This window comes from Gossypium raimondii, chromosome 10, assembly GCF_025698545.1.
Source record: "Gossypium raimondii isolate GPD5lz chromosome 10, ASM2569854v1, whole genome shotgun sequence".
Classification (NCBI taxonomy): Eukaryota; Viridiplantae; Streptophyta; class Magnoliopsida; order Malvales; family Malvaceae; genus Gossypium; species Gossypium raimondii.
The window spans coordinates 25427788-25439051 of NC_068574.1; positions in this window are offsets into that span (position 1 = coordinate 25427788).

Consider the following 11264-nt stretch of genomic DNA (forward strand, 5'->3'; position numbering starts at 1 on the left):
CCTAGAAGCTACATTAAATTCATAAAGTATGTCCTGCATGAATTCAGGGAGAGAGAGTTTGAACCCTACTTCAAACAAAAATAATGAGAGATAGAAGTCGAGTCTCTGTTAGTATAATTGGGACCGAACACCTCACTTAAGTGATGAGAGCCCTCTAGGATGCAAAAGTCAAAATGATAATGCTTATCAAGTAGCCCCCGACACCTCAACATATTTTATTCTTCACAAAGACAAACGACTCGTGGCCACGTTTATTTTTCATATATCATGTAATGCCGATGAAAGGATGACATTTACCTATTAGTTGGACTATGAATTCCACTATTGTAAATGATGCTGCATACTACATAAGTCGTATACCCAATGCACTAATACTACATAAGTCGTATACCCAATGCACTAACTTTCGATTCCTTAGCGTATACCCAATGCACTAACTTTCGATTCCTTAGCTATTTGAACTTAGGCTTTTACTTACATTCAAGTATACAAGTCATGCATACATAGTCCATCATCCACTTAGGATTAAGGTATGTCACACTATGAACATTACAAGTGAATAAATCCATAAATGCATTTAAGATCTATTCTACTTAGGTCTTGTTCGATTTACTGTCAGTCCAGTCAGTTATATCTATGTTTCCATTTTCTGAGAGTCATCCATTCTAATGCTCAAGACAAAGGATCTCCTCAATTGGACTTGGTAGACAACATATTAGTCTTTTAATCGGCTTGCTCATTTCTGATTAGACTAAGCATATGTTTAGATTTATCTACTAATATAAGTTGTCTTTCCGTATTATGATTCGACCACGTAATGCCGCTTAGTATCAGTTAAATGTTAGATAACCAATGAGTCAATATTTGCTTTCTTTTTACTTTGTGTGCAAAAACATCGAGGATAATGTACAAAGAATATTAATGTAATCAATGGATATTTTATTAAATCAATTTCTTCAAAAAATACAAGTATACATAGATGAAATACTATACTTAGTGCACTAGATCCAACACACTGCGCACCTGACCCAATTGTCGAGTCCAAATATAAGATACCACATTCGTTGTCAGAATAACTACAACTAACTTCTTCTTTAATATTGATACCACAACAAGCTTTTACCACATTATACCAAACATTCATATTGATTAAAAACAAGTTTAAGTCATTTAAAACACTTTTAGGAACATTTTTAATTGAGTTCTAGGTGTTCGTGGATGATCGGGACCAAGTTTGGGTCTCTAAAGGGTCAAAACAAGGGTGGGACCCTGTTTTGATTTAACATATTTGTATTGGTAGAAGTCTAAAATTCTATCGGTAGAAGTCCCTACTACTGTTCATTTTTTGCTACTAACTTACTAGTATCAATATATCTGACTACTTATATCGATGGAAGTTTGTCATGACCTAAAAGTAACCCAAAAACTCACCTAGTTTAGTCCAAAATATTACCAATTCTAAACACCATACAAGCATGTTGAAACACTTTCAAACATATGATTTCAATCATGAACACAATACTACAAAATTCAAACATCAATTTCACTTACAAGATATGGTTACAACTAACGAAACATATCCAAATCACTAACTTAAAAATATGCATCTCAACATAATCACATATTCATATCATCACACACTTATATACTTATAAAACATGCTTAATTTACATTTTCTTAACCATAGAAGATACCAATATATCACAAATGACTCTAAAGCTAAGTTATGACACCAAGTACATGCCATTTCTATTTTAACATTCAACTTACAAACCACACATTACTGAGCTAAGATTTGATACCTGGATGCTGCCATCTTTCTCATATCCACTAGACCTAAACATCACCTACACACAGGAACAAACAAAGTAACACACTAAGCAAAAGAGCTCAGTGGTGCTAACATAATTCGAACGCAATATATAAACAAATCAAATATATAAATTAGCCATTAAAATCTTTTATAACATACCCATGTCAATTACTATCTGTCTCATGACTATCCCATTTGAAATTTTCATATGTTCACCCTTAATTTTTATGAATTGCTAACTTCTCACTTTGTCTTCAAGGGTTTACGATTTGATATTTAGTATCTATGCTTGGAATCTAATCATACTATCAATAGCATCTCAATTTCCTTTATAAATATATGAAATTCTCATATCATTATTCCATATCACAACTTCATGATACATAATGCATTTCTTATTTCATTTTCCATTTGAATTTACTGATTCGTTACATAACATCCTCGACCTCATGGGTCGCAACTTTCGAACCACATGATCTTTCATATGTTATCTTTTAATAATTCAACATCTTTATAGATTACTCAAATCAATATTTTATGCTCCACATCTAATTCAAATATCATAATCAACCATATGTCATACAATTTTATAACCCTATAACCGGACACGAACTCAAGACGGATACACAGATCAACCAACCATCACACCAATATAACTGGCACTCAATGCATCATCGATATTGTTGGACAAATCCTAGTTTGAAAATAGTTTTCTTGCACAACCAAAAATTAAAATTTTAAAAACTGACCGGGTTTGTGATATTTATAGTAATAAACCTTAATCGAAGTCGTACCTATGTTTTTAGCTTAGCGGATGTTCGTTTTTCCCGATTTTCAACCAAATATCTTCTCCGTTATCCTCGTACCATGAACTGCTTCGAGTTTAGGCTCGAACTAATTGAACCGAAACATAGAACTAGAAAAAGTTTTCTCTCCTTTTGGAGTGAAAACGAAAATTCTCTCTTTTGAATAGAAACTAGTAGAATTATTATTCCCAAAGAATATATTTAATAGTTGAGAATAAATTCTCTCTATTTTTTGACTAAATAACAACATCTCAAAATTGTGTTAATAGCTCTACGCCGCCATCTATTTATAGGAAGAGAAGGTAGAACCCTTGTTGAGTTGTAGTGGTTTATTTCAAATAGAAAAATAACATTCTACTTATAATATGACTAGGGTGGACGACACATCCTAGTATTCCTACTAGGTTTGTCGCTCCCTTCATGTCTATGAGGGGTTTTTAGGTTTCTCTCACATCGGGTTCAATTACAATTACTTTTTAAGCCTTTTTGACCTAGTACTCTGTAATGTGATCCAACCCGATTCAGTTTTTCTATTTACCAAAATAAACTTTAATATTTATATACAAAATAATTTTCTCATCCCTATTTTACCCGTAGCAAAATTTTAAAGATTTTACCCCTAGTAAAATTTTGACTATTTTTCCTTTAGTAAAATTTTAAGAAAATATATTCAGTATTTCACAACTCAACATGTTTACTATGACCGAATGATTTATTTTTATTTTCAGGCTTCAAAATAGTCCAAAAACATAAACTCATTCTTCTGATAATTTTTTAAGTAATCCATATAGGATTGCAAATGAATCATTTTTATTTCCATTTTTGGAAACCTAGATTCATTTCCAAATGATTCAATTTCTCCATTTAGGAGAAAACCATAATTATTCTTGAACGTTTCTCTTTTCTCTTTTCTTATTCATTCCATTCATTTCTATTCAAATACGCAATTCATTTCTAGTTTCAAAGAGCTAGCGGAGGGACCGATTGGACATATGTAGTTGAGACTCAAATGATTTATAATTAAGTTCTGACTTTTCACTTGTTAATTATAAATGCATTTAGTCACAAAGTCATTCCACTATAGTATCATGATTGAGCTCTCCCCAACGACATACCATTACGAAAGCAACTACTCAGTGTTCGTCCAATGACCTTGTCATAAATGTGTTACCTTCATAGGATATCCTTGATCTCTTTGGAATAATATCTGTTCTCCCAATATGACCTTATTTTATCTCATGGTAATCATTACATCTTCTTTCATGAAAAGTCAATTACTATCAAATAATGATCAAGTCATCCACCACAAAGACGGACGACCTGTGGCCACGCTTACTTTTTATCAACCATGTAATGCCAATGGGAGGATATCATTTACCCATGTTTTGGGCTATGAATTCCATTTTTGTGAATGATGCTACATACTACAAAAGTCATACACTCAACGCACTAGCTTTCGGTTCCTTATCTAATTGAACTCAGGCTTTTGCTTACATCAAAGTGTACAAGTCACGCATACATAGTCTGCCATCCACTTAGGATTTAGGTATGTCACACCATGAATGTCACAAGTGAATAAATCCATAAACGGATTCAGGCTCTATCCTGTCCGATGTGTTGTCCGTCCAGTCAGTCACATTTATGTCTCTATCTTCTTGGAGTCATCCGCTCCGATGCCCAAGACTGGGCATCTCCCCTATTGGACTTGATAGACAACATATTAGTATTTTAATTAGTTTGCTCATTTCCGATTAGACTTAAGACATGTTTAGGTTCATCTACTAATACAAGCTATCTTTCCGTACTATGACTTGACCACATAATATCACTTAGTATTAGTTAAACATTTAGACAACCAATGAGCAACACTTGCTTCCATTTTGCTTTACGTGTAAAAACCATGTGATGACAATTATACAAAATATATTAATGTAATAAATGAAATTTTTTTTATTAACCAATCTATTTGAAAAAATTACAAGTTTATAAGCAAATTTACTACACTCAGGGCACCAGATCAAACAGATATGTCCTAAGTATAATGTGATCCACGCCTTACCGATACAAACCGAATTAAACCCTGTATACTAATCTTATGGCATGCCAACTATACTCAACTCTATCCTAGACCGTTAATAGGGTAATTAATGATTCTATTTATATGTTCACATATCATTCATATCACTTTCAATCACATTAACATTTGCATATCAATACCTTACTTTCACATACCATTTATACATTGTATCACATTTCACTTATTATACATTTCATACTCATATTTTCACATCTAAACACATGCATACGATCACAAAACATTTTCATATCATTTATGTTTCCTTATCACGATTTGCATTTCACTAATTTCCATCTCAATTGTATTTCATTAACATGCTTAGTTATAAAATATAATCATTCACTTACACTATCAAATAGCCTTTATTAGATTCATTTACTTATTATAATCTTTCATTATATCTTAGCATAAATTCAATCTAGCACATCTTTACAACATCTCAACAATTCATCATATCATAATTTGAATTAAATATCGAGTCATAGGTAAAATTTATCTTTCATGAGACAAAGCACTAAATACTACCTTATTCAAATTAGTTCTCCATCAAGCTATGAATTAAAAAGATTGTCATGAAATCACAAATCGAATTACCGTTACTCGACTATGACCTTTGCATTTCCTTTACTCCTCGACGTCTAAGCTTTGTCGTTAGCAACGTACGGTAAATTTAATTATAAAAATGATGTTAGTTTCCCTTGAAACACATCACTAATTCATGAACTGTAATCTATTCAATTTAGTCCCTTTAAGCCCTAATATCTGAAATGCTCGTATCTTTTGATATTTGTTATCGAATCACAATCCGAATTTATTTTCATTCATTAGTGACCTCAAGCTTCCAATCAATGACATAAATTTCCAATAGCTTTTACTTTATTTTATTTGATCCTTGATGCCATAAAAATGACTATAAAACTTAACTAAATTTCTAGTTTAACCTAACACTTTCAACTACATTCTAACATGGTCCTTAACATAATCTATGCATATCATCCTAGTTTCATCACTACCAAGCTTCAAACTCATTAAAATTTATTAATGGTAATTTGATTTGGACTTATCAATTAAGAAATCTAATACATAAATTAACTTATTAAGCTCTCATAATTAAAATTCTATAAATTTTTTTTTAAAAAAAAGGGTTTATTTACCTCAAGCAATGGATGGCTAAAAATGAAGAAATAAAACCTAAATTTCCATTTTTTTCCTTAAATCGGCAATGGATAGAAGATGATAATATTTACCTTCTCTCTCCAACTTATATATATACTAACATCATGTTTGGTTGGCCTCACTTAGTCCCCTTTAATCCTTTGTTTGGTTCAGAGGATTGCTATTACGGGTCTAATACATTACTGACCTAATCCCCAAAATTCACCGATTTCTAATCCCTTTCTTTTGCTCAGTTTAGGTGCTACTTCAAGTTTTATACCCTGTTTACCCTCCTGATCGACGCTTCCCTTTTCCCTCTTCTGTTCCTTCCTTTTACCTTGGGGTTTCTGCCGATTTGCTCCCTCTGTCTCTCAACCTTTTCTTTTTCTTTACAACATTACGCTTGGCCTTTTCAACCTTTTTCTTTTCTTTTTCTCTCTGTCACTCTTTCGCTTGCTTTCAGTTGGTGGGTTTCCAAGTTACTGCAACTGAAAGGTAAAGGTTTCTAACTCTTTTTTGCTCTCAAACTGCTTTAATGTTTGCAGCTCTAAATTTATTGCTGTTTTTTCCCTGTTGATCTATTTCAAGAAAATGAGTTTTTTTCTGCTTCACATTTTATTTTGAGTGGTTATTTTCCTTCTTTACCATGTCAAATTTTAAGTTTGATTGGTTTACTTTGATGGGTTTGTGTTATTGGATTAATTTCTATGGATTCCTGTATTTTAATTAGCTTAAGTTCCGAGTAGAGTTTTATTTCTTGGACATGAAAAGACGAATAGGGCAAATTGTTTAATGAATGATCTACAGAATCACTTCTTTTACCAACCGACCTCATCTTCAAGCAATCTGTCACACCATTTCAAAATGTAAAAGCAAACAGATGTTTCATATCAAGAAATCTTCCTTGAAAGTAAGCTTTTATTATTATTAAATAAAACTACAGCATAGGCACAACTCTATTACTGCTTTAGAGCATACTATGATTTCTATTTCCTCATCTTCCTTCCGTCTTTTTCAAGGATAACTGTTTGATTAATGCAACTTAAAACCTTCACTTAACAAATTGACTTACACAAGACAAACACAATTCTAACAGCTTCATTGACACTGTTAAAGCATGCTAGAGTCCATAACCCATGTATGGTGTGTGTAATTCTTGGATAACTGGACCTATCCGGTCTCTAAGGCTACTATTTAGGAGTAATTTTTAAGATTTTTCTTGGAACTTTGAATTTTCACTCGCTTGGAAAGAAACCGAAAAAAGCAAATATGAGTTTCCATCCACAATAACAAAAACCAATCTTTCAAATTGAAAAGATTACCAGTGAGAAAATGAAAAAGATGAAAGATGTGAGTTCACTTAATGCAAATTTAGAAGATATGCCATCCTTCTCTTAATCGCTGTTTCTTTTCACTTACAAAATATATGCCAATAAACTAACGTTAATTTTATTGTCTTCTTCTTTTCAATTGCGAATGTGTACTCAAGAAGTTCAAAGTGACCTAGGACCAGAGGTAGTGTCAACACCGACATACTTTAAGTAGGATGCATGATTCCCACTAGTTTCAATACAAGATTCTCAACGCTCAATGGACATCATATCATGCCTATACATACCCTGCACTTCTGTGAAATGAGAAATCCAACTAGCAGGGCAGCAATTTCCACTGCTGGTTATATTTTGTTTGTTTCATTTTTCATGTCTATGGTTATGGTTCCTGTTGTTGTTGCATTTGTTTTTATTTCACCGAAAATATGTTTTGAAAGGAATTGGAGTCCCTGATTCGAATATCCTTTTGCTGCTTAACCGTCATCCTCGAATATTTTTGTATAATCCGGTTTAGCTTAAGGAGATTGTGGAGGAAGTCAAAGGAATGGGAATTAATTAGAAGTGAGTTAGCATAGGCTACAGCATTAGTATTTTGTAGGATGTGCCATGTTGCCCTTGAAGACCAAAGGAATTACTTTTTGCACATTCATATCCCGTTGTCTTGTTTCAGTTCATTATTTTGGTCTGAAACTTCTTGTAGTTGGAATTTGTCAATGGAAGCAGCCATGTTTTTGTAGTTGTATTCCTTTCTTCCATTGATGAAGCTTAAGCTCAACATTTTGCTTGACTTGCTATTAATTTAAGTCTCATTGGTTTGAAGTGCAATAGTGTAATGAGTTTCATTGGTCGCCTTGTTAGTGTCTTTTGTTTTTTCGCATGTAAGCGATTGAATCACTTGTCTTTGATACAAGTTGAAGCCGGAGTTTAGCTTTGCTGGTTCATACAGTCACCTTTACAAGATGGTGTCCAATATAAATCAATGAAATACTTTTCATATGATACATAATGAAATTTTATTACGTCTGGTGTATCTGACCACTGTTGTTCCAGTATATTGATGTTCTATGTGAAATTTTGTAGGTATTGGACTGTTAGCTACCGATTTGCTCCAGACATAAATCGTTGGCAAGCTGAAGCTCTAGTTGCAATTCAAGAGGTTTGGTAACTTATCCAATCTTCTAAGCTTGTAAGACTTCAAAATCAAATACAGAGAAACAAAGTAAAACTGTTAGCATACATGCTGATTTTTTGCATGGAGTTTTAATTTTTTGGGGAAATTATTTTATTTTTTCGGTCTTTTAGCTATTTATTTTCTATTTGGTAAAGTAAATAAGAATTTGTGCTTACAAGTATTTTTTAATTTTAGCTACTTGAATCATTATAATTTGGGTAAGTGTTAAAAGAATTGCTATTATTGTTTATTTTAGCTACTTGAATCATTACAATTTCTATTGGAAGATTGAGATGTGAACATTCATCAAGTCTATTGATAAAAGAGCTTGAAAATCATCTATTTAACTAGATGAGAGCCTCCTAAAACAACAAGCTTATATGGGTCACATATTGTAAAATCAAAAGCACAATGTGTCACTAAAGAAGATAAGATTGTAAATTTGATATTCATACTGAAATTATAGGATTTCTTGCACTAGTGATTACTTAGATGGGGTGTTAGATATAATACAATGAATAAATTGTAAGGTGGTTAAAATTGAAGGAATAAATTAGAAACATTTTATTAAAATAAAACTAATTAAATGTGTATATTCATATACAACTCATTAATTAAAAATATTTTTAAATAATTAAAATTAAAAATATTATTTTAATAATATTACATATATATCGACTTTTGAACCATTATAAATTAAACCCAATCCAATCATGAGTAAATAAAATAAAAATTTGATAATTAGATATAATCATTGATTTATATTGGACACCATCTTGTAAAGGTGACTGTATGAACCAGCAAAGCTAAACTCCGGCTTCAACTTGTATCAAAGACAGTGATTCGAATCTGCTTACATGCAGAAAAACAAAAGACACTAACAAGGCAGCCAATGAAACTCATTACACTATTGCACTTCAAACCAATGAGACTTAAATTAATAGCAAGTCAAGCAAAATGTTGAGCTTAAGCTTCATCAATGGAAGAAAGGAATACAACTACAAAAACATGGCTGCTTCCATTATAATACAATGAATAAATTGTAAGGTGGTTAAAATTGAAGGAATAAATTAGAAACATTTTATTAAAAATAAAACTAATTAAATGTGTATATTCATATACAACTCATTAATTAAAAATATTTTTAAATAATTAAAATTAAAAATATTATTTTAATAATATTACATATATATCGACTTTTGAACCATTATAAATTAAACCCAATCCAATCATGAGTAAATAAAATAAAATTTGATAATTAGATATAATCAAGTAAACAACTTGATTAAAAACAAATATTCAATATATTAAAATTGGATCATTAGATATAATCAAGTAAACAACTTGATTAAAACACAAATATTCATTGTTATTATGATTGATTAAAAAACAACCTGATTAAAAAACAAGTATTTGGTAACATTGTTGATTAAAAAAATATTCATTGTTAATATTAATGTTAAAGTTCAATTTTTTGCTTCGTTAAGATTCTAAATTTGTATTGTTCATTTTTCTTTGATAGTGTGATATTGCTTCCTATTGAAGCGGCTTGTTTGATTGCTTCCTCCACTCACAGTTGATCTTCTTCTTTTCATACAATCACTGTAAGTTCTTTGGAAATTAAATTGTTTAATTTTATTTTACTGTTATTGAAATTATGATTGGAGAAATGTGACCCTTTTACTGCGATTTGACAATATGGAACACATTAATATATTGCAGTAATGGCTCGTCTGCTTTTAATTGTACAAAGTGTGAGGCGTAAAAGAATTGGTATTGCATTGACAATATGGTTGGAAATCTGTAGAATTACGATTTGGTTCTTATTTAGAATGGGTGCTAGCCTTAGCCTACATACTTATAGACCAAGGATTAGGTCCTATACCTTAGATTTTTATGCAAAACGGGATTATGTGAAAATGCTTGTATATGCTAGTGACGAGACCTATATTGAACAAATTAGGATGAATAGAACTGCCTTTTTTAAACTATGTGAGATGTTAGAATCGTTAGGGGGATTGAAGTCATCAAGAAACATGCTTGTTGATGAGCAAGTGGCAATGTTTTTACATATCATCTTCCATTACCTGAAAAATCGAGTTATCAAACATCACTTTAGAAGGTCCGGGGAAACTGTTAGCAGAGCATTTCATAGTGTTTTAAATGTTGTCATACGCTTACAAGATGTGTTATTTAAAAAGGCGGAGCCAATTTCAGCTGATTCTTCTGGCACAAGGTGGAAATGGTTTAAGGTATTGGACTGAGTTTTATATATAGCTTGTACAACATTTAGTAGATTTAGATTTAAATTAGTATTCTAACTCAAGGTTTTATATCATGCGATATAGAATTGCTTAGGTGCTCTTGATGGAACCCACATCAAGATTAGGGTTCCAATAGTTGATAAACCTAGATATCGAACGCGAAAAGGTGACATAGCAACAAATATGCTAGGTGTTTGTACACCTGATATGCAATTTGTTTATGTTCTTCCTAGTTGGGAAGGTTCAGTTGCTGATGGACGGGTTCTTCGAGATGCCATTAGTAGAAGACATGGACTAAAAGTTTCTCATGGTAAAGTAGATAGCTAGAGGACTTTGAATTATTCATTAAGATCAAACTTTTTTTGCTGAATTAATCATTAAAAAAAATTATTTTATAGGTTGTTATTATCTAGTTGATGCTAGATACACAAATTGTGAGGGATTTCTTGCACCTTTTAGAGGACAACGATATCATTTGAACGAGTGGCGTCAGGGTTATCAGCCAAGTTCTCCGTAAGAGTTTTTTAATATGAAACATGCCTCAGCACGTAATGTTATTGAAAGATGCTTTGGGGTATTAAAACTTAGATGGGGAATACTTAGGAGTCCATCATTCTATCCTGTAAGGGTGCACAATAGAATTATTA